General features: G+C 44.3%; 1 long non-coding RNA gene and 1 pseudogene across 1 annotated transcript in view; both read right to left on the bottom strand.

Annotated features, from left to right (window-relative positions):
* Positions 1-332: 332 nt before the first annotated feature.
* LOC109576396 (C-C chemokine receptor type 1-like) lies at positions 333-6939 on the bottom strand (annotated as a pseudogene).
* Positions 6940-22824: 15885 nt separating this feature from the next.
* LOC139178651 (uncharacterized) overlaps positions 22825-24827 on the bottom strand; it is a 191665-nt gene continuing 189662 nt past the window's right edge. Inside the window, exon 2 of the long non-coding RNA XR_011563061.1 lies at positions 22825-22863. This is a non-coding gene — a long non-coding RNA (uncharacterized lncRNA). The remainder of the gene's footprint in view (positions 22864-24827) is intronic.

Below are 24827 nucleotides of genomic sequence, written 5' to 3'. Positions count from 1 at the left end.
TTTTCCCTACATCCTCAAAACTCTTGAAATCTCTTGTTTATTTCAAAATAGACACTCTCACAGGTATGAGGCGATATCCTACTCTGGTTCTGACTTAACATTTCCAGGATGATCAGTGATGCTGAGCACTTACTCATATATTTCTGGGAAATCTGTATGTCTTCTTGGAAGGTAGGTATGTCTAGGTAGGTCATTTACCCAAAGTGAATTATGGTATCTTCCGGTGGAAGAACTCAGTGTTGGGCCCCAAACCAATGCTCTGAAATGATTTATTGCCTGGGAAAGTGATCCCCACATACTGCTACTTAAAAAAACAACAGTAGAAGAATAACTACAGTCAAAGTTCATCTTATTTGTAAACATAAAACATGTACAGAAGAGAGAAAACTAAAAGAAAATATTAACCCATCAAAGAATGTACGGTGCTGCCTCTGGGTAAGGGATTATGAATAATTTTGAAGTTTTTTTTTCTCCTTTTGTGATTTTAAGCTTTTCTGGAAACAATTTTTATAACTGGGAAAATCACTTTTAGAGAAATGTACATCTAAGGGGAAAAGGAAGAAAGGCATGGTGGACAAGAGGTCCTATCTTAATTCAGGTGAGAGCTCAGATGTTAAGGACCTTTAGGGTAAATGCATTTCTTTGAGTTAAGTGGTCCTCGACTTCCTACACTGACAGAGTCCCCACCCCTCCTGGTAGATGTTGCCCTCCCTGCCAGCCTCAAACCCTGCACACCAGGTCACTGTCCTGCTGATCGGTCCAAGGTGGCAGCCAGAACTCTGATCCATACAGCTACAAGGTCTGGATGGAGGTCCAGAGGAAGAAAAATCAACCCTGTCTCCTTCTGCCTGGTAATGATTTCTGCAGTGAAGCTGTCAGAAATTACTGCTGCATCCCTCAACTGACAGGGAAGGGAGACTCTGAAAACTATTCAGAAGACAGGAATGGTAAAAGGAAGTAATGACTACTTCCGTTCCACGGCAATTTCAAGAAGTACAGCAGTTTATACATTTTGTCTGTGTCTAGCCCGCTGCCTGTATTTGTTGATTTTAGTGACTATAAACATTCCATCCAAGGGCTTTCTTAGCTTCACTGCCAAAAGCAGTTCCCCAATCCTACTTCCTATTAGGTGTCAAGTTCTTCCATCAGGAGTTCTAGATTTCTCAGGGTTTCCAGGAGCCTAAATGCTGCCCTAGGAGTGGGGGTAGGGAGGTGAGAGGTGGCTGCCGGCTCCTGCTTGGCTTCTCTGCTCGGAGTGGAGGCAGCTATGGAAATCTCTATCTCCAAGATCACTGGTCTTGGGGGTGAGGGTAGCAGATGCTCAGTGACTGGTTTACAAATGCTACTGTTCAACAATCTGAACTTCTCTTTGGTACCAAGCCTTTCTCTGTCATCCTTTGACCCAGTCTTCTGGGATGTCCCACTTCATTTATTCATTTCCACCATCTCATCTATACATCTCATTTTCCACCAAAGAGAAGTTCATTGAGAAAAATCCAACCGTAATGGTGATTTTGTCTAGAACACCTTGGAGCTCCCTCAACCCCATGTGGCTACAATTCCAGGTCAGGTGTCAGAATCTGGCTGGGAGACCCAAGCTGCCTCCTCCCCGTCAGCATGTTAGCAGCTTATGGTTTCTTTGTCCCTGATGGACCTGAGGGGCCTGAGTCTGTACACAGAACAGCGTTCTTCCTTGCCTGTGTAATGGACATGGAGTTGACCCTCTCCTGCCTCCTCGTAGAGGAAGCAGGGACACTTAGTCAGCTGATAGAGCAAGTACCATAGAACCCTGCGGTACCTCCTGCAGAAAAGGACAGAGACTATGGGGTTCATGCAGCAGTGTGCATAGGCAATTGCCTCTGTCACCAATGGCCAAGTCCAGCTGGCTGCAGTGCTCACACAGGGAATCTTGGAAAGCAGAAACAAACACAGTCAGATTGCAGGGCATCCAAAAGAGAAAGAAGGTGATCATGATGACAAAAATCAGACGTATTATGTTGGCCTTCTTATTCCAAGTTCTGAGCATAATCTTTATAATCTTTATATGTCCATAGCAGACAGTCATGACCAACAGAGGCAATATCAGCCCCAAGATGTTCAGTTTCAGAGCCAGGAACTGCTTCCACTTTCTTCCATGGCTTTCAGGAGGAAAATGAAGACTGCAGGTGTAGTGGGTGAGCCACCACTGGGTCTTGGAAAAGTACAAGCCGGGGACAGAAGCCAAGATGGCCAGGACCCAGACGACAATGCTGGTGACAGTACCAGAGGTAATGTTCCAACACTGACGTTTAAACTGGGGGTGGACGTTAGGCAGGTACCTGTCGATGGTCAGCAGGATGATGAAGAAGATCTCGCTGTACAAGCCCATGAAATAGAACCCAGAGAGCAACTTACACATGGCATCTCCGAAAATCCAGTCATCCTTCACCTTGTAGTCGATCCAGAAGGGCAGCGTGAAGAGGAAGATGAGGTCAGAAATGGCCAGGTTGAGGAGGTAGATGCTGGTCATGCTTTTGAGCCTCTTGTATTGCATGAGGACCAGGACCACCAGGATGTTGCCGACCAGGCCAATGACAAACACCACCGAGTACAAGGGGGGCAGCAGCTGGGCCCCAAAAGCCCTCTCCTGTGCCTTCTGGCATGGGGTCGTGTCCCCATAGTCGTATTCTGTGGTCATGTCATAGTCCTTTGCGGTGGTTGAAGTTTCCATCCTGGCTTCTCCCACGGGTCAAGGGAAATGTTTCCGTATGTATTTGCCGTTAGAGGCAGTGGGCTCTGGACAACAAAAACAAGGCAGTGAGTACACGTCCTTAACCCCTGGACAGCTGCTTACTAGTGCGTACTGTGTACCACGCCCTGTGGAGCCAGGGAGACCCAGGTCCTCTGCCCTCATGCAGCCTGTAGTCTACCACACTAACAAACAGGGCGTGCACACATCGCTAACCCAAGTGCTCTGGCAGTGAGTGCCCTGAAGGAGACGTCCAGAGGATGGAGAGCGCAGACAGAGGAGGACAAGGGAGGCCTCACACGTGTTCACGACCAAGGCTTCCCGAGGGCTTCCCACGGACTCGGTGTTGGGCTCAGTGATAAACAGCCCTTGAGGGGGCACCATGGTCATTCCCCATTTTAGAGGTGAAGGCACACAATTTCTGAGCAGTCAGGACACAAAGCTGCTGAGAACAAGAGCTGGAGCTCAAACCCTGGTGCGTGCCACTCTCAGGCCCATTCCTGAAACCCCTGGCTTTCCTGCCTCCAATCAGGGCAGTAACTCTAAACTGTCGGGTCCCCAGAGGAGGCTGGGAAGGAAATCAGTCCTGCCTGAGAGTCCAAAATCTTTGTTTTTGGATTTCAAACATTTTATTTTCTTTCAGGGCACACCTAATAGCATTGTATTATAGGAATCAAACAGTATAACAACAAAAAGTTTTTTCTTAAGGATCACTTACATTCCTCATTCAAAACAATTCCTCCTAGTACTCAATATGAACTACAAGTTTACCCTAACTATTTTGCTCATCATGATTGGAGAATTTCTACGGTGCTACACTAGATGAGGCTGTTACTACCTAGGCAAGAAAAAAAAAAAAAGTGTGTCATTTGCAACACATGAATTGGTGTCATAGCTGTAAGTTTTAAAGAATCTTTTAGATAAACCTTATTTTATAGAAAAAGTTAAATAGAAACACTAATGATGGAGTTAAACTACCCGTATCTTGAACTGCATCAGATGCAAGGTATCTTTCTTGCTTTTGAGGTGAAAAAGAATCTCAGTTAGAAGGGATACAGTGCCCTCAGGGCACAGGACAATGTGCATTTGCCTGTCACCAAGCCTGGGGGACACTATTGTCATTAGGTAGGAAGGGCCAAGGATGACCTGCAATGTAAAATTCACCAAACACAAACAGTGCTGTGGTGCTGAAACACTGGGTGGCCGACCTGCCCCACCAGCCGGGCCCATGTTACACAGTCCTCTGCAGTCACCCAGGTGACTCTGTAGACCTTTCATGACAGCTGTGAGGAGGAGTCAAAGGGAAGCACAGACTGGGAGGAGTGGGCTGACCTGGTAAGGAGAAGAGGGGGCTCCAAGGAAAGAAAGGCTCAAAACAGCCTCAAGATAGGAAGTGTCACACAGTGACCAGACAGAGGCTGGAATTCTCCTAAAATAAATTATAGGAGATTTGTAACGAGGGTTGCCAGAAAGCAAAAACAAACAAAAAACCACTAGATAGCCTGCCTTTGCAGAAAATACCCAGCCCCTGCTTTTCAGCTCTCCTTTCCATCCTTTCCAATCACTTATTGAAGACTCCTCCCCAAAAGAGCACAAGCTTTTGTATAACCTACCAGCTCTGTGACCTCGGATAAATAACCTACCGCCCTGAGCCTCATTCCTCACCTATAACGAGGAAAAGTACCCTTACCTTCCAAGGCTGATGTATGGGAATGTCTGAGCCTTCCCCTGGATATTATCAGGTCCTCAGTAAATACGAGGGGACTTCCTTCCCTGCAGGTGCCCTGCTCTGAGGCCCAGCACCACCAGGAATATCCCAGATTTCAATCTATTCTTGCCAATGTACCCCTCTCCCTACAGGTCTGTCTGTAGTTAATCTGGAAAATGAATTCTGCTTGAGAGTGATGGACATTGACAGTCCTTTCCATCTGCACTGCACTGGGAACTTTCCAAAATGCTGCCATCAATCTAACTGATTTGACCTAAACATCGATCAGTAAAGTGAGTGGTACCTACATCATAATTCCCATATAAAATCTTGAGAGTCCAGTGCTCCTCCTTCCACAGAGCTTAATGAATGCTTCCTGCTCACAAAATTCACATTTCTGCAGTGGCATTCGGGGATTAAGGCACAGGGGGGTGAGGTGCTCCTGGGCCCCCAGGCTGGGGGGCGGTCATTTCCCACCCAATCCATCCTTAGGGCTCTCTCCTCCATCTCTGAACTTGCATACAGCCAGTCAAGCCTCTTTCTGGAGAAACCCAGGCTGCCACTCACTAAACAAGCTGTGCTGGCAATTTCTGATTTCTGCTGCCCCTGCCAGTGCCGACAACTTCACGTGGCAGTCAGCACTTCTGGGTGGGCTCTCAGGCTTACTGTGTTAGCAGGGGCAGCACCGACAGCAAGGGGTGCGAGGCTGAGCCCGTGAGCCCAGTTTCTGGGGAATGCTGGCAAAGGTGGAGGCAAACTGCGTCAGCACTGTCAGGGGCCACCTGAACAGAGTCACTTCACACCCACTCCCACCTTCAAGCCAGTTCACTATTTCCCCACTTGCTGGGCACCAGAAACAGCTCCTGGGCATGCTGTCCCTAAAGGGAGATGGCCTGGAGTGAGGCCCCGGAGGCGAGACCCAAGGAGCATGTTGCCATGTCACGTGCCAGTCCGTCTGCAGCCTGCTACTAACGTCTGCCCCAGGCCGTTGCCCCAGTGGTCCAGCGCCAGCACCCTTTATCCTGGGAGTTGGTGAAGCCTCTGGACAGACAAAGGGCCGTCTGTGGTGGTGGAAGATGCCCAGGCCTGGTGGGGTGCAGGAGCTGGCTTCTACTGGTTCATAAGAGCCAGCCGTGAGCAGCTGTTCTGCATCCAGCATGCTGGTGACTCAAAGTCAACCAGAATGGGAATATTTACATACGGGAATCGGCCATCACTAGGAATCAGGGCACGTTTTTCAGGAGAAGTAGCTGATAAACACTTACCAGCGCATCCATGCCCTTCAGTCTGAATAGCCTAGAGTTGTCCTGGAGCCAGAGTGGGGACTTAAGGGTCAGTGAGGGGCACAGAGCCTGGTGGTCGGCTGTGCAAACTTCTGGGGATTTCTAATCCTGAAAGTCTGGGACCCTCCAGACCTACTGGAGGAAAGGCTGAAGTAGATGCCTCCAAGTAGCCCCCATTTTCCTGCACCTTCAGAATGAAACTTTGACCTTCCTGTTCTTTAGAACAGAATGGATGTTCCCCCAGGAGGTCACGTGGACGGCTGCCCTGCCTTCCGGCAGGTGAGATCCTACCTCCTCCTAAAACAGCACACAGTCCTAATTCTGAGGATCCTTGTGTCTAGTCCTCTTCAGAAAGTATCTCAGTATCAAATCATCTTTGCCTCTGCAATTGTTTCTCTGATTAATCTTACCTTTTTTGCTAAAATTGCTTCTTATGGCACATTTGGGCTTTGTTTCCATAGAGAAATTTGACTGTTGTTAATGTCTTGAATAACTGTCCGCAGAAAGTACCTTAATACTGGGATGACTTTCTTAATCACTCACCAGAAACCATTGTAAAAGAAAGTATCCTGTTTTTAGCAGAAAGATAATCTCCCCCAAAATAAAAAGAACACCTTAGGTTATGTCGGAGCACCCAGTTGTTTAAATCCATGCATCCTCAGTATTGCTATGCAATTCGTTGCCCTTCAGAAACATCGCTGGGTCCTTAGACATGTGACTGGCCCTTGAAGAATTCTCCACTTCTGACAAGACACACAGGTAAACAAGTCATGTCCTGCAATAGGAGGACTGCAGTCCACACTGTCCACATGCCAACAACAAGACCCTCACCAGTAACTAACACAGAAAAGACAAGTGTCACTTACTCTGGTTTCAGAGGACTGTGTCCAGGAGGTGTGTGTCTGAAGGACATTCCTCTCTTCTCCTATCTCGACCACCCTGGACTTCCAGATCAAGGAATTAATATCAGGAAGCAGAAAAGTAGCATCTGGGACTTTGGAACTCCTCTGCCAGCACTTCTGGTAAATTGCCAGGCTTGCACACCAAGGCCACTAGACCTGGTCCCTTTGGAGAACCTTTCATTCCCGTCTGGGGATTTTCTACTAAAAACATCCCATTTGTGAGGTGCTGCTTTGACCAAGGCCACCACCAGCTTAGGGGGACTTGGACGTCCGTCTGAGCCTAGGGCTCTTTGTTTTTTTGTGTGTATGCGGCTTCCGTTTGTCTGGTGAGGATTTTGGTTTTGCTTTCAGTTCTGCGTACAAGGCTGTTTTATGCCATGCATTGTGGCCATTGCTTCCTCTTCCACATCTGACACTCCCCCAGGGAAGACTGGCACACTGGTCGACCTATAGCTATGAATCTATTGCTTAGAAGAATGAGATCCCACTGTAATTCTGTTTGACCAATGCACATTCTTTAAAGTAATGAGAGGTGGCCTAAATTAGTATACTATTCTTCAGCTAGAATTGTTTTGTCACAGGAATGGAAAGGCTGGGAACACTCTCCACTCCATCTGTGCCAGGCACTCTGGTCTCACTCCCGTGGGGGAACTGAGTCACTCTGAACCCCCATAGAGCATCTCTGGGTTTGTTTTCTTTCAATAGCTGAGCCAATCTGTTTGGAAGCCTTTCTTGATCTGGAAGTTTTAAACAGTACCTCCTCTGATTTTCTGTCTGTGTGGACAGAGCTTATCTGTCCTTTGTATTTTTCTATGTATTGTTTCGGGATGAACCACTCTGGCATTTTGTATGATGGGAAATTCTACTCGCTCATTGCAAGCCACTTTGGGAGTGGAAATGGAATCTTTGAGCTACACCTTGTCTGATCTTTTGTTTGTGGGACCATATTTGTTTTGTGCATGAATGTGCAACAGCATTTGCTCTGACTGGCTGAGACAAATAATAAGGCTCACGTGTGACAACACAAGCTAGGCTTCAATAGTATGTGAACAGAGAACTTCCAGATGTTCAAGCTGGATTTAGAAAAGGCAGAGGAACCAGAGATCAAATTGCCAACATCCATTGGATCACAGAAAAAGCAAGAGAATTCCAGAAAAACATTTACTTCTGCTTCATTGATTACACCAAAGCCTTTGACTGTGTGGATCACAACAAACTGTGGAAAATTCTTAGATGGGAATACCACACGACCTTATCCACCTCATAAGAAATCTGTATTCAGGTCAAGAAGCAAGAGTTAGAACTGGACATGGAAAAACAGACCGATTCCAAGTTGGGAAAGGAGTATGTCAAGGCTCCATATTGTCACCCTGCTTATTTAACTTATATGCAGAGTACATCATGCGAAATGCCGGGTTAGAAGAAGCACAAGCTGGAATCAAGATTGCCGGGAGAAATATCAATAACCTCAGATATGCAGATGACACCACCCTTATGGCAGAAAGCAAAGAAGAACTAAACAGCCTCTTGATGAAAGTGAAAGTGGAGAGTGAAAAGGCTGGCTTAAAACTCAACATTGAAAAAGCTAAGATCATGGCATCTGGTCCCATCACTTCATGACAAATCGATGGGGAAACAATGGAAACAGTGACAGATTTATTTTGGGGGGCTCCAAAATCACTGCAGATGGTGACTTTATCCGTGAAATTAAAAGACACTTGCTCCTTGGAAGACAAGCTATGACCAACCTAGACGGCATATTCAAAAGCAGAGACATTACTTTGCCACCAAATGTCTGTCTAGTCAAAGCTACAGTTTTTCCAGTAGTCATGTATGGATGTGAGTGCTGGACCATAAAGATGGCTGAGCAACAAAGAATTGATTCTTTTGAACTGTGGTATTGGAAAAGACTCTTGAGAGTCCCTTGACTGCAAGATCAAACCAGTCAATCTTAAAGGAAATTAACCCTGAATATTCATTGTAAGGACGATGCTAAGGCTAAAGCTCCAGTAGTTTGGCCACCTGATGCAAAGACCTGACTCATTGGATAAGATCCTGATGCTGGGCAGGACTGAAGGCTGGAGGAGAAGGGGATAAAAGAGGATGAGATCGCTAGATGGTATCACCAACTCAATGGACATGGGTTTGAACAGGCTTGGGAATTGGTGATGGAGAGGGAAGCCTGGCATGCTGCAGTCCATGGGGTCGCAAACAGCTGGACACGACTGAGCGACTGAACTCACTGTGACAATACCAGGGTACCATTCCCTATTATGTTGGGCTTTGCCTGTGGTAGAACGTTGGTTGGAATTTTCCCTCTTGTTAAGGGTGACCAGAGCTCCATTCCAAGCTGTAAATGCCCCCTGCCTTCCAGGGTATTTTTACTAAACTGGGACGTCTTCAGCTATGTCTCCAGGAAAAGGATTTGCTATTTCTTTCTGCCTGTGCCCTAGCCCTCTGGAACATTTATCTACTCCAGCTATAGATCCTGAGACTGAAGGAAAAAGTGGGGAAAGAAGGCTTTCTTAAACTCAAGCAGAAAAACTGTGAGGTTTCTGGCTCAGTCTTTATGTACCACTTAACTTGTATATAATCTATATTTAATTGGCTTAAAAGTAAACTCTTACAAATTAAATCCAAATGTCTAAAAAACTGACCAAGATCAATTTTAGAACCATATGATCTGGTAAATATTCAGTATTGACTTGCTATCTGCTATTTAAGGTGGATTAGGCTTGCTGCTTTGACTAAAACAGTCTTTAGGGTCAGCAATTTTAAGTAATGCAAGTGAGATAAGAGCTTCTGGGTAAACTCTTTAGGAAAAATTGTTTTAGAAATGTGTACTTAAGAATGATCTCCCCAGGTATTTGGTAGCTTAGAAATTTTGAGTTAAGTTAAATGACAAGTTTATCAAATAGCTAGGTTATTTCTAAACAAAATAAGATACTGAAACATTACTGAATACTGTCTTCCTTGGGCAGAGAGAGACTCATAGGTATTTAGGAAACTAAAGATACTGGTGGCACCCTGAGATATAATAAAGTACATGCCTTTAGAGTTTTGCATGATCAAGGTTTTCTAAAACAGGATTAAACGTAGTTGGGTAAATGGATTTAAGTATTGCCTGGCAGTTTCCACAAGCTGTTTTGGGTTTCCCAGGTGACTCAGTGTAAAGAGTCCACCTATAAAGACTGAGATGAGTGAGAGTTATGGCTTTGATTCCTGGGTGGGGAAGGTCACCTGGAGGAGGAAAGGGCAACCAGCTCCAGCGCTGCTGCTTGAGAAATCCCATGGACAGAGGAGCCTTGAGGGTTACAGTTCACGGATCGAAAGGAGTTGGACACAACTTATCCTTGAGCACTGAGCCCAGGTGAAAACTTTTGACCTCCAGGTAACTTGAAGATATTTCAGAGGACCCCTGAGTCATCTCAGAGAGAAATATTTAACTAGGATTACTTGCTATTATTAATTACAATCAGTTAAATTTAATCCCAATATTTGACCAAGTTTCTTTACCAGATTACATCGCAATCAGATGTATACCTATGCATCCTCCTCTTTTTTAAACTCTTTCCGTCATTTATAAACAATTATTGCATTCATCTTCAAGAAGCTTTATGAGAGGGACCACCTTTGACAAACACAGGCTTCTGATAATTTTCATGTCACACTGTAACAGGAGGGAAAGGGGCAGGGCACAACTTTTGAAAGAATGACATAGCCAAGGACACAACACAAACCAGTTAGAATCAAATGGGACCAAGATGGCAGACAAGACTAGAATTTGATCCTCAATCTGTAAGTGAAAGGACACACCCAGAGGTGCCCTGACAGTTCAAGGCACTGTGAAAAGACCAAGACGGGGGCGGGATCCTGGAAATCTCCACCCCTTCCCAAAAGGAGTTGGAATAATCCTCCCACTCATTAGCATATGAAATTACCCAGCCTACAAAAACTAACCATGCCAAATTTCAGGGCTACACTTGCCCTCTATGATGGCCCACACTCTGTCTGTGGAGTGTGATTCTGTCTGAATCTGAATAAATCTACTTCTTACCTATAACTTTGGAGAAGGCAATGGCACCCCCCTCCAGTACTCTTGCCTGGAAAATCCCATGGATAGAGGAGCCTGGTGGGCTGCAGTCCATGGGGTCGCAAAGAGTTGGACACAACTGAGCGACTTCACTTTCACTTTTCACTTTCCTGCATTGGAGAAGGAAATGGCAACCCACTCCAGTGTTCTTGCCTGGAGAATCCCAGGGACGAGGGAGCCTGGTGGGCTGCCGTCTATGGGGTCGCACAGAGTCGGACACGACTGAAGTGATTTAGCAGCAACCTATAACTTTGTCTCTCACTGAATTCTTTCTGTGGTGAGACATCAAGAACCTGAACTTTATTAGATCCTGAAACCAGGTACCATGGGTTTTGGCTGGGTTTGAGTCCCAGCCAGGTGGGTTCAAGTCCCAAGCAGGAAGCCTTCCAGACCAGAGGTTCTTTTTTTTTTTTTTTCAATTTTATTTTATTTTTAAACTTTACAATATTGTATTAGTTTTGCCAAATATTGAAATGAATCCGCCACAGGTATACCTGTGTTCCCCATCCCGAACCCTCCTCCCTCCTCCCTCTCCATACCCTCCCTATGGGTCGTCCCAGTGCACCAGCCCCAAGCATCCAGTATCGTGCATCGAACCTGGACTGGCGACTCGTTTCATTCATGATATTATATATGTTTCACTGCTATTCTCCCAAATCTCCCCACCCTCTCCCTCTCCCACAGAGTCCATAAGACTGATCTATCCATCAGTGTCTCTTTTGCTGTCTCGTACACAGGGTTATTGTTACCATCTTTCTAAATTCCATATATATGTGTTAGTATACTGTATTGGTGTTTTTCTTTCTGGCTTACTTCACTCTGTATAACAGGCTCCAGTTTCATCCACCTCATTAGAACTGATTCAAATGTATTCTTTTTAATGGCTGAGTAATACTCCATTGTGTATATGTACCACAGCTTTCTTATCCATTCATCTGCTGATAGGCATCTAGGTTGCTTCCATGTCCTGGCTATTATAAACAGTGCTGCGATGAACATTGGGGTACACGTGTCTCTTTCCCTTCTGGTTTCCTCAATGTGTATGCCCAGCAGTGGGATTGCTGGATTATAAGGTAGTTCTATTTCCAGTTTTTTAAGGAATCTCCACACTGTTCTCCATAGTGGCTGTACTAGTTTGCATTCCCACCAACAGTGTAAGAGAGTTCCCTTTTCTCCACACCCTCTCCAGCATTTATTCCTTGTAGACTTATGGATCGCAGCCATTCTGACTGGCGTGAAATGGTACCTCATAGTGGTTTTGATTTGCATTTCTCTGATAATGAGTGATGTTGAGCATCTTTTCATGTGTTTGTTAGCCATCTGTATGTCTTCTTTGGAGAAATGTCTATTTACTTCTTTGGCCCATTTTTTGATTGGGTCATTTATTTTTCTGGAGTTGAGCTGTAGGAGTTGCTTGTATATTTTTGAGATTAGTTGTTTGTCCGTTGCTTCATTTGCTATTATTTTCTCCCATTCTGAATGCTGCCTTTTCACCTTGCTAATAGTTTCCTTTGTTGTGCAGAAGCTTTTAAATTTAATTAGGTCCCATTTGTTTATTTTTGCTTTTATTTCCAATATTCTGGGAGGTGGGTCATAGAGGATCCTGCTGTGATGTATGTCGGAGAGTGTTTTGCCTATGTTCTCCTCTAGGAGTTTTAGTTTCTGATCTTACGTTGAGATCTTTAATCCATTTTGAGTTTATTTTTGTGTATGGTGTTAGAAAGTGTTCTAGTTTCATTCTTTTACAAGTGGCTGACCAGTTTTCCCAGCACCACTTGTTAAAGAGATTGTCTTTAATCCATTGTATATTCTTGCCTCCTTTGTCAAAGATAAGGTGCCCATATGTGCATGGATTTATCTCTGGGCTTTCTATTTTGTTCCATTGATCAATATTTCTGTCTTTGTGCCAGTACCATACTGTCTTGATAACTGTGGCTTTGTAGTAGAGCCTGAAGTCAGGTAGGTTGATTCCTCCAGTTCCAGTCTTCTTTATCAAGATCGCTTTGGCTATTCGAGGTTTTTTGTATTTCCATACAAATTGTGAAATTATTTGTTCTAGCTCTGTGAAGAATACCATTGGTAGCTTGATAGGGATTGCATTGAATCTATAAATTGCTTTGGGTAGTATACTCATTTTCACTATATTGATTCTTCCAATCCATGAACATGGTATATTTTTCCATCTATTAGTGTCCTCTTTGATTTCTTTCACCAGTGTTTTATAGTTTTCTATATATAGGTCTTTAGTTTCTTTAGGTAGATATATTCCTAAGTATTTTATTCTTTCCGTTGCAATGGTGAATGGAATTGATTCCTTAATTTCTCTTTCAGTTTTCTCATTATTAGTGTATGGAATGCAAGGGATTTCTGTGTGTTGATTTTATATCCTGCAACTTTACTATAATCATTGATTAGTTCTAGTAATTTTCTGGTGGAGTCTTTAGGGTTTTCTATGTAGAAGATCATGTCATCTGCAAACAGTGAGAGTTTTACTTCTTCTTTTCCAATCGGAATTCCTTTTATTTCTTTTTCTGCTCTGATTGCTGTGGCCAAAACTTCCAAAACTATGTTGAATAGTAATGGTGAAAGTGGGCACCCTTGTCTTGTTCCTGACTTTAGAGGAAATGCTTTCAATTTTTCACCATTGAGGATAATGTTTGCTGTGGGTTTGTCATATATAGCTTTTATTATGTTGAGGTATGTTCCTTCTATTCCTGCTTTCTGGAGAGTTTTTATCATAAATGGATGTTGAATTTTGTCAAAGGCTTTCTCTGCATCTATTGAGATAATCATATGGTTTTTATTTTTCAATTTGTTAATGTGGTGTATTACATTGATTGATTTGTGGATATTGAAGAATCCTTGCATCCCTGGGATAAAGCCCACTTGGTCATGGTGTATGATCTTTTTAATGTGTTGTTGGATTCTGATTGTTAGAGTTTTGTTAAAGATTTTTGCATCTATGTTCATCAGTGATATTGGCCTGTAGTTTTCTTTTTTTGTGATATCTTTGTCAGGTTTTGGTATTAGGGTGATGGTGGCCTCATAGAATGAGTTTGGAAGTTTACCTTCCTCTGCAATTTTCTGGAAGAGTTTGAGTAGGATAGGTGTTAGCTCTTCTCTAAATTTTTGGTAGAATTCAGCTGTGAAGCCGTCTGGACCTGGGCTTTTGTTTGCTGGAAGATTCTTGATTACAGTTTCAATTTCCATGCTTGTGATGGGTCTGTTAAGATTTTCTATTTCTTCCTGGTCCAGTTTTGGAAAGTTGTACTTTTCTAAGAATTTGTCCATTTCTTCCACGTTGTCCATTTTATTGGCATATAATTGTTGATAGTAGTCTCTTATGATCCTTTGTATTTCTGTGTTGTCTGTTGTGATCTCTCCATTTTCATTTCTAATTTTATTGATTTGATTTTTCTCCCTTTGTTTCTTGATGAGTCTGGTTAATGGTTTGTCAATTTTATTTATCCTTTCAAAGAACTAGCTTTTGGCTTTGTTGATTTTTGCTATGGTCTCTTTTGTTTCTTTTGCATTTATTTCTGCCCTAATTTTTAAGATTTCTTTCCTTCTACTAACCCTGGGGTTCTTCATTTCTTCCTTTTCTAGTTGCTTTAGGTGTAGGGTTAGGTTATTTATTTGACTTTTTTCTTATTTCTTGAGGTATGCCTGTATTGCTATGAACTTTCCCCTTAGGACTGCTTTTAAAGTGTCCCACAGGTTTTGAGTTGTTGTGTTTTCATTTTCATTAGTTTCTATGCAAATTTTGATTTCTTTTTTGATTTCTTCTGTGATTTGTTGGTTATTCAGCAGCGTGTTGTTCATCCTCCATATGTTGGAATTCTTAATAGTTTTTCTCCTGTAATTGAGATCTAATCTTACTGCATTGTGGTCAGAAAAGATGCTTGGAATGATTTCTATTTTTTTGAATTTAACAAGGCTAGATTTATGGCCCAGGATGCGATCTATCCTGGAGAAGGTTCCATGTGCACTTGAGAAAAAGGTGAAATTCATTGTTTTGGGATGAAATGTCCTATAGATATCAATTAGGTCTAACTGGTCTATTTTATCGTTTAATGTTTGTGTTTCCTTGTTAATTTTCTGTTTAGTTGATCTATCCATAGGTGTGAGTGGGGTATTAAAGTCTCCCACTATTATTGTGTTATTGTTAATTTCTCCTTTCATACTTGTTAGCATTTGTCTTACATATTGTGGTGCTCTTGTGTTGGGTGCATATATATTTATAATTGTTATATCTTCTTCTTGGATTGATCCTTTGATCATTATGTAGTGACCATCTTTGTCTCTTTTCACAGCCTTTGTTTTAAAGTCTATTTTATCTGATATAAGTATTGCTACTCCTGCTTTCTTTTGGTCCCTATTTGCATGGAAAATCTTTTTCCAGCCCTTCACTTTCAGTCTGTATGTGTCCCCTGTTTTGAGGTGGGTCTCTTGTAGACAACATATGTAGGGGTCTTGTTTTTGTATCCATTCAGCCAGTCTTTGTCTTTTGGTTGGGGCATTCAACCCATTTACGTTTAAGGTAATTACTGATAAGTATGATCCCGTTGCCATTTACTTTATTGTTTTGGGTTCGAGTTTATACACCGTTTTTGTGTTTCCTGTCTAGAGAATATCCTTTAGTATTTGTTGGAGAGCTGGTTTGGTGGTGCTGAATTCTCTCAGCTTTTGCTTGTCTGTAAAGCTTTGGATTTCTCCTTCATATTTGAATGAGATCCTTGCTGGGTACAATAATCTGGGCTGTAGGTTATTTTCTTTCATCACTTTAAGTATGTCTTGCCATTCCCTCCTGGCTTGAAGAGTTTCTATTGAAAGATCAGCTGTTATCCTTATGGGAATTCCCTTGTGTGTTATTTGTTGTTTTTCCCTTGCTGCTTTTAATATTTGTTCTTTGTGTTTGATCTTTGTTAATTTGATTAATATGTGTCTTGGGGTGTTTCGCCTTGGGTTTATCCTGTTTGGGACTCTCTGGGTTTCTTGGACTTGGGTGATTATTTCCTTCCCCATTTTACGGAAGTTTTCAACTATTATCTCTTCAAGTATTTTCTCATGGTCTTTCTTTTCATCTTCTTCTTCTGGGACCCCTATGATTTGAATGTTGTAGCGTTTAATATTGTCCTGGAGGTCTCTGAGATTGTCCTCATTTCTTTTAATTCATTTTTCTTTTATCCTCTCTGATTCATTTATTTCTACCATTCTATCTTCTAATTCACTAATCCTATCTTCTGCCTCTGTTATTCTACTATTTGTTGCCTCCAGAGTGTTTTTAATTTCATTTATTGCATTATTCATTTTATATTGACTCTCTTTTATTTCTTCTAGGTCCTTGTTAAACCTTTCTTGCATCTTCTCAATCTTTGTCTCCAAGCTATTTATCTGTGATTCCATTTTGATTTCAAGATTTTGGATCAATTTCACTATCATTATTCGGAATTCTTTATCAGGTAGATTCCCTATCTCTTCCTCTTTTGTTTGGTTTGGTGGGCATTTATCCTGTTCCTTTGTCTGCTGGGTATTCCTCTGTCTCTTCATCTTGCTTAAATTGCTGATTTGGGGTGTCCTTTCTGTTTTCTGGCAGTTTGTGGAGTTCTCTTTATTGTGGCGTTTCCTCGCTGTGTGTGGGTATGTAGAGGTGGCTTGTCAAGGTTTCTTGGTTAGGGAAGCTTGTGTCGGTGTTCTGGTGGGTGGAGCTGTATTTCTTCTCTCTGGAGTGCAATGAAATGTCCAGTAATGAATTATGGGATGTCTATGGTTTTGGGGTGACTTTGGGCTGCCTGTATCTTGGAGCTCAGGGCTGTGTTCCTTGCTGCGGGAGAATTTGCTTGGTATGTCTTGCCCTGAAACTTGTTTCACCCAGAGAGGTTTACAGCGTTATGTGGAGAAGAGAAGAGTGAGGAGGGAGTTAGAGGTGACCTGAATGAGATGAGGTGGAATCAATAGAGGAGAGAGTGGGCTATTCAGTAATCTCTTCCTTATGTGCACTTCACAACTGGACCGCTCAGAGTTGTTCACAGAGTTATACAGAGAAGAGAAGAAAGAGGAAGGTGGCAGAGGTGGCCAGGAGGATAAATGGGGGGAATGAAAAGAAGGGAGACAGATCCAGCCAGTAATCAGTTCCCTAAGTGTTCTCCACCATCTGGAACACACAGAAATTCACAGAGTTGGGTAGAGTAGAGAGGGGTTAGGGAGGAGACACAGGCGACCTAGTGGAGAAAAAGGAGAGTCCAAAGGGAGAGAGAGCAGTTAAGCCAGTAATCTCGCTCCCTAGTGAAAAATGGGTACTGAAGATTGGGTTCTTAAAGGTACAAAATTGGTAACAAATACATAAAAGCAAAAATTAAAAATCTAGAGTAGAGTTTGGAATTTCAAAAATACGATGTTAAAGAAAAGAAGAAGGAAAAGAAAGAGAAAAAATGAACAAACAAAAACAAACAAGGTCGCAAAAATTATAAAGAAAATATAGGTACAAAATTGATAACTAATACCAAAAAGCAAAAGTTAAAAATCTAGAGTAGAGTTTGGAATTTCAAAAATACAATGTTAAAGAAAGAAGAAGAAAAAGAAAGAGAGAGAGAAAAAAAACAAACAAGAACAAACAAAGTCGCATAAATTATATAAAACAATACAGGTACAAAATTGATAACAAATACCAAAAAGCATAAATTAAAAATCTAGAGTAGAGTTTGGAATTTCAGATATACAATGTTATTTAAAAGAAGAAGAGAAAGAAACAGAGAAAAAGAAAAAGAAAAAATAAAAAAGGGTCACAGAAATTATATAAAAACAAAAACAAAAACAAAACTATAGGTACAAAATTGATAACAAATACTAAAAAGCTAAAATTAAAAATATAGAGTAGAGTTTGGAATTTCAAAAATACAATGTTGAAGAAAAGAAGGACAAAAAAAAGGTCAAAAAAATTATAAATATATATATATATATATGAAGTTTGCTTTAAAAAAATAGGGTCTTCTTTTTTTTTCTTTTTGCAAAGTAATCAGTTATAAAAGTGGAAATTAAAGGAATAATAGAGGACTTAAAAAAATTTTTTTAATTAAAAAAAAATAATTTAAAAAAAAAAAAGAAAGAATGATCGTACAAATAGTAAAAATATATCTAGGACTTTCTCTGGTTTTGTTGTGAGTATTGTGGGTTCAGTTCATTTTTGGCTACTTCCTTGGTCCGACTTATATTTCTCAAGATCTATAGGCCCCTTCCTATGTAGATGGTAGTAACCACAGGGTCTTAATCTATTGCCTGTAGCTTCCAAGGTGGTTCCCTCTGTTATAGCTTCTTCTGTTTGCTGGTCTCTTCAGTGTCTGGTTTCCGCCCTGACACAAAGGGGACGGTGGAGGACACTTTTTTTTTTTTTTTTTTTTAGGCTCACTTGTTCAGTCGCGCTGAGGGGAGGTAGGGAGGGATGCTGCAAACAAATAACACTGGCGTGTGCTCGCAGTGCCTCAGCCACACTGGGTCTGCCCCCCGTTCACGGCGCGTGTAGCCTCTGCCCACGCTGCTCAGGCTCTAGGTTGTTCCGCAGGGAACCATCCACGGCCGGCCCTGGGCTGCCTGTACTTCCCAGGTCCAAGCTGCTCAGGTTCAGGCACTCGGGTAGTCCTCAGAGGCCCAGACTCTCGGTTGGGCCTGTGTTTTGTGCCCTTCCCAGATCCGAGCAGCTCAGGTGATGAGGTGTTTTGCGTGCGCGATTGCTGCGACTTATCACCTCCCCGCCGCTCGGTTATCTAGTTGTGCACCGGTACACCTTCTCAGGTAGATGTTGACCGTCCAGACCCCCAAGAAGTTTTAGTTAGCAAAGAAGCCTGCTTACAGTTTTATAGATAATGTCTCTCTGGGGCTGCGATTGTCCCCTTCCGGCTCTGGCTGCCTATCACCGGAGGGGGATGGTCTGCCGCCGGCTATCTCTGTTCAGTCCTTTGTTCCGTGCGCGGGCCTGGCGGTGTCATAGGTTAGGGCTGGCTTTTCACATGGTAGATATCCCACAGTCTGGTTTGCTAGCCCAAATTATTTCGCTCAGATAGCGCTCGGGGTATTCAGGCCAGATTCTTGAGATGCAGCCCGCGTGGCGCCTCCCTGCCCAGCCCCCACTTGCTAGTGGCGGATGCAGGCGTCTCCGCTGCTTCTCCACTGGGGGAGTTACCGTAGGGCTCGCAATGTGCGGGTTTTAATTATTTATTTTTCCTCCCTGTTATGTTGCCCTCTGTGCTTCCAAGGCTCGGCACAGATTCGGCAGTGAGGAGGTTTCCTGGTGTTTGGAAACTTCTCTCTTTTTAAGACTCCCTTCCCGGGTCGGAACTCCGTCCCTCCCTCTTTTGTCCCTTTTTTTGTCTTTTATATTTTTTCCTACCTCCTTTCGAAGACTTGGGTTGCTTTTCTGGGTGCCTGATGTCCTCTGCCGGCATTCAGAAGTTGTTTTGTGGAATTTACTCGGCGTTTAAATGTTCTTTTGATGAATTTGCGGGGGAGAAAGTGTTCTCCCCGTCCTACTCCTCCGCCATCTTAGCTCCTCCTCGAAAGTCTGCTTTCTTCCAGACCAGAGGTTCTTAAGGTGAGGGCCCTAGACCAAAAGCATCAGCACCTTGGGAACTTGTTAGTGGTGTGAGATTTGGGCTCCTCCCCAGACTTACTGAATCAGAAATTCTGTGTTTTAGTATGCCCTTGACTGAATGTTTGAGAACCACGGATCTGGTTTTCCACCAGGCATTTGGCCCAATGTTTTACATGATCTCTCTCTAGGAGACCTGGGCTGGCCCTGATGTGAGTTGAGAAGAATTCTTTTGCTTTCAACTTGAGGCTGAAAGAGGAAGCTGCTCAGTGGCCCATCCTGTTCCCTCTTCCTGTCACCTACACCCAGGGCCCCATGACCTTTCAAAGCTGAAAGGCAAACTTGTTAGTGCAAACACACATACGTACCTGCACACACACACACTTGGTCTTTTTGTTTTTAAAACACAGGTGAGCATATGATACACATTTTCCCCCATCTTCCTTTTGTCACTGAACATCATACCCAAGAGATTCTTCCCAACCAGCACACAGGACCCTGCACTTAGGCAAAGGTCCTGTTGTAGTGGAAACGGAGAGAGTAGCAGTGAGGCACACACCACATGATTCTGACCCTGACTTTGTCTAGGACTCTGATTCCATGCTTCAGCACCCCATCCAGTGTCAGCCCCATCCTGGCCCACTGGTCCCTCCAGTTTGATCTCACAGACTTCCTTTTTACGTCTTACCATGACATCTAGTCCTAACACAGTCCTGTTTCTGCTTCTCCTTTCCTGTCACAACAACAACATCCCAGAAAGCTTATGCTTTGTGTAACCAACACAGGGTGAGGCCAGGCTCCTTGGCTCCAGGGAGCCCACTTGTCAATGAGGCACACTTTTCAGATTCAAATGCTGCACCAGCAGATTAATTTCCAAGAGAGGGGATACAGTGTCATGACCTTGGAGAACTCTCTGTTGTCTAATCCTGGGATGTACTCTCTATGTGGGGAAAGGAGGTGGCTTCTGCTCCCAGGTCACATTCAGACTCCAAAGGCCGGTGAGTGTCCCACAGATGAAGAGGAGGGCCTTTGAGGCACAAGAGTGGATCTTTGGACGTAACCCACCCCTGTCCCCTCCACATCACCTCATTTCATCCCAGGCCCTCCTACCCTGTTTTTCTTTGTCTAATTTCCTTCCCTAGTCTCCTTTTTCACCACCCTTCCTCACTCCATATTTCTCCTCTCTCCTTAATCTCTGCCTCTCCCTACCGACTTGGCCTCTCCCAGGCTTCTTGCACGCCCCCAGAATTGTACAACCCCCAACCTGACAAACCACAGGGAAAGGTCTAATAGTCCCTCTGCTCTGCTCAGCTGCCCCCTTGTGCTGGGTCTGCTCCCAAAGCAAAAGAGGGTGTTGGACATGTCCCGGGTGATGCCTCTCATCTTGCCTGGATTACCCAAGAGGACACCTCCTCCATGAAGCCTTCTGACCCTCTACAGCAGGAAGTCATTAATGACAAGTAGATGCTGGAGCTCGGAGAGTTTTAAGTTTTTTTGGGGTGGTGGTAGATTTTCTCTTATTCACACCTAGTTGTATAGGTTGGACATTTGGACAATAAACAGCAAGGCATCAAAATAACTCAAAAATTAGAAGGACTACAACCTATAATTTTCTGGGCTTTTCTGGTTGTTCAGCAGGGAAGAGGGTTTGATTCCTGGTCCAGGAGGATCCCACATGCTACAGAGCAACTAAGCCCTGCACCACAACTCTTGGCCCTACCCCAGCTGCTGAAGCCCACGTGCTAGAGCCAGTGCTCTGTGACAAGCAAAGCTCTCAAAGGAGAAACCTGCACACTGCAACGAGAGAGTAGCCCCTGCTCACCACAGCTAGAGAAAGACCAATCAGCAATGAAGACCAGCATGGCCAGTGAATACATAAATAAAAAGAAACTTTAATTTTCTAAAAACCTTGGCTGGTAGCTCTTGTTTGGTACCACTCTATAAAGTTCTCTTATACAATTGTTCTTTTCACTATCTAAATACCTCTCTGTCTTTGCAGCCTAATAAACAATCTCAAAACTTTGGGGCTTAAAATCACAAGGAGATTGTTCTATGATTCTGTGAGCTAGGCAGATGTTCCCACATAGCCTCAATCCTACGTCTGATGGTGGGCACTGCTTGCTGACTGGAGTGCCTCAGTTTTCCACGTGGCTCTCGTCTTCCAGTTGGCCAGGCTGGCTTTATGCATGACGGTCTCAGGCATGAGAAGAACCTATAAAGCATCTCTAGGAAAAGTCTCTGAGGCCACAGAGGATCACCTATGCTGCAGTCAATCACTCACAGCAAGTCACAGAGCCAAGCCACAGACAACGCAGTCAGGAAATAGAATCTGCCTTTTCAAGGGAAGAAATAAAGCCACATTGTAAAGGCCAGTGTGTACTGAGATGGAAGGGCTCTGAAGCCATATTTATCTTCTAGCAAAAGCACAGGCTTCCTCTAGTTGCCTCACCTGGGGTTCCTGGAATTCCTGTCCTCTGATGGGCGTGTCTTGCCCCATCCTTAGCCACTCACTCCATTGATCCTCCCTAATCCCGGGATTTTACCATCATCCACGTCTGTGTCCTTTCTGTCTCAGGTCCCGACACCCCAGCCCCTCGCACCCCATCCACATTTACTCCTCACTACCTCGAGCATCTCAGCTCCAGTGGTTCTCGGGTCCCAACACCCCAGCCCCTCGCGCCCCACCCACCTTGACTTCTCACTCCTCGAGCATCTCAGCTCCAGGGCTTCTCAGGTCCCGACATCCCAGCCCCTCGAGCCCCGCCCACCTTTACTCCTCACTCCTCGATCATCTCAGCTCCAGGGGTTTTCGGGTCCCGACACCCCAGCCCCTCACGCCCCGCCCACCTTTACTCCTCACCGCCTCGAGCATCTCAGCTCCAGTGGTGCTTTGACCCCAGTGTAACCACTGACGTGTCAGTTTCTCCTGACCCTCAGCCTCCTCGTGCCCTTACTTCCATCACCTTAGAGTCCAGGGGCCATCGTCACAGTCCCTCCCGTACACACATCCTCAACGCCTTCAATCTTTTCTGATCTGGTTGTGTCCACCTGGCACAAACCCAGTCCTGATCAGATCTGAATCCCCACTGGCACTGTGAAGTTGAACGTGGCTGGAGGAAACCATACAATGGAACTGACTGGGACCCCCCTAAATTACTGATGGCCACATGCACAGGGTCCCTCATGCCCATCAATAGCTTTCCCCCTCTGAGACATTATGTCACACTTTCTGCCTTTTCCCTGAACCTCCAGCACCACCTCCATCATCCTCAGTCTTAGCTGATGACCTTGTTCCCCACGTCAGTGAGAAGACAGAAGGCTTAGAAGAGACTGTTTACACATCCCACCTCCCTCCTTCCCATCCACCCTTCCCTGGCCCTTCTACCTGCTTCCCTCCTGCCATGTGGATGGATTCTCCATGCTCTAAGTCCATCTCGTCCACGCTGCCTGGGATCACATCCTCTCTCATCAGCACGAGGACATCATTCTAGTCATCTTCTCCTGTATCACCAGTTTTCCTGCTTTGTTGGGTTATTCTCATCAGTATACACTCATGCTCTCACTTAATCTGAAACATATAAGCAAACAAAGAAGTAAGCAAGCACAGTCTCCTTTGATTCCACTTTTGTCTTTAACTACTGAGTCATTTCTTTTTAAAAAAAAAAAAAATTGTTTATTTATTCCACTGTGCTGAATCACAGGTGTGGCACATGGGATCTTCACTGTGAGGTTTGTATGTTGCAGCATGTGGGATCTAGTTCGCTGACCAGGGATTGAACCTGGGCCCCCTGCCTTGGGAGCAAAGAGTCTCAGCCACTGGACCACCAGGGAAGTCTCATATGATTACTGCTTCACTTCTGCACAGCTTTTTACAATACTCAACAGCGTTGTGTTTATTTGTATCCAGCTCCAGTCCACCCAAAGTTTCTGGACCCTGCTCTCCCCCTAACCACCAATGATTTTGGGAGGTTCACCAGTGACCTCCAGGTGGCTAAATGCAATGGTCAGTTCTCAAGCCTCGTTGGACCTGACTGCTCAGCACATTTTACACCATAATTGATCCCTTTTCTTGATACTCTTCCTCTGTGGATGCAGGACACAGTTTTTCCCTGGTTTTTCCATGATTCACAGGCAGCAGGCAGCCCCTTCTCCACACCCACTGCTTTCTGCTCAATATTCCAACTTCCTAACCTTGGCATGCCCCAGGCATGGTCCTTGAATCCTCCCCTCTTTCCGATCTACAGTCACACCTTTGGTGGCACCATTCTCTCGTGGGTCCAAACATCACGTTGACACTGAGGACGCCCTAATGTACATCTCCAGCCCACCCCACCCCTCAAATCTAGGCTCATACCCAACACTCTGCTCAGTGCTTTCACTTGGGTCTCTCAAAAGCATTTCAAATCAAATTCCTGATCTTTTCCCCAAATTTTGTCACTGTCATGAACATCTAGGGGTAAATGGCAGCTCCATTCTTCTGATGGAAGCTACCAAAACCTTGGAGTAACACTTGAGTCTACTCTTTTGAACCTGACCTGTGATCTTTTTGCAGAATTTGTTGACTCCATCTTCAAATATATAAAGACTCTAATACCCTCTTACTTCATCCACTGGCCCCACTTTGATCCAAATGAACTAAGACCACAGTCTCTTTCCAATACAGCAGCTGGAGGGACTCCTCAAGGGTTACTTCAGGTCAGGCACACCTCCTCCAAGTCCTGACATTGGCCTGCAAGGTGGTTCACCGCCTGCCCTCCTCCCCTCTCTGACTTCATCTATTAGTTTCTCCTTTGCTCACTCCGTTCCAGCCAAACTGCCTCCCAGGGTGCCCCTGAACATGCCAGGTGCCTTTCCACCTCAGGGCCTTTGCACATGCTGTTTCCTCTGCCAAGATGCCCCTCCCCCACATGCCCAGGAAGCCTGCTCCCTCACCTCCTTCATTTCTACACACGTGCAATGCTTTCTGAGGAGGTGTTCTCTAACCATCTTATTAAAATTGAATCTCCTCTTCTCCCACCTTAGAAGTCAATGACCCCCTTCCCAGATTTACTTATTACTTTCTGGGTTACATATATTTAATACGTAGTTATTGTCCAGTTTCTCTCAATGTAATGACAGCTTCCTGAGGAATGTTCCCTGTTTTGTTCACTGCTGTAGCCTCACACAGCAGGTGCTCAGTAAACATTGTTTTGGCCATGGTGTGCAGCATGTGAGATCTTAGGTCCCTTACCAGGCATGGAACCTGTGCCCCCTGCTTGGGGAGGGTGGAGTCTTAACCACTGGGCCACCACGGAAGTCCCCCAATAAACATTTTTGAATGGATGAGTCATAAGAAACATAGAGTCAGGATGGTCACACAGCTGGTTAATAACAGCTCTGTGACTTATCCAGGACCCAGGGCACTTCTATGTTTCTAGCACACACAGACCAGCTCTGCTCACGGCCATGAGATGGTGCAGCTCATCCAGGCATGATGACATCTAACAGAAAAAAGTGCTGTCTCTTCCGGTCGTCAGTTCTTAGAAATAAGGA

The sequence above is a fragment of the Bos indicus genome, chromosome 22 (genome assembly GCF_029378745.1).
Source record: "Bos indicus isolate NIAB-ARS_2022 breed Sahiwal x Tharparkar chromosome 22, NIAB-ARS_B.indTharparkar_mat_pri_1.0, whole genome shotgun sequence".
Taxonomy (NCBI): domain Eukaryota; kingdom Metazoa; phylum Chordata; class Mammalia; order Artiodactyla; family Bovidae; genus Bos; species Bos indicus.
This window is presented reverse-complemented; position numbering and strand designations above follow the sequence as displayed.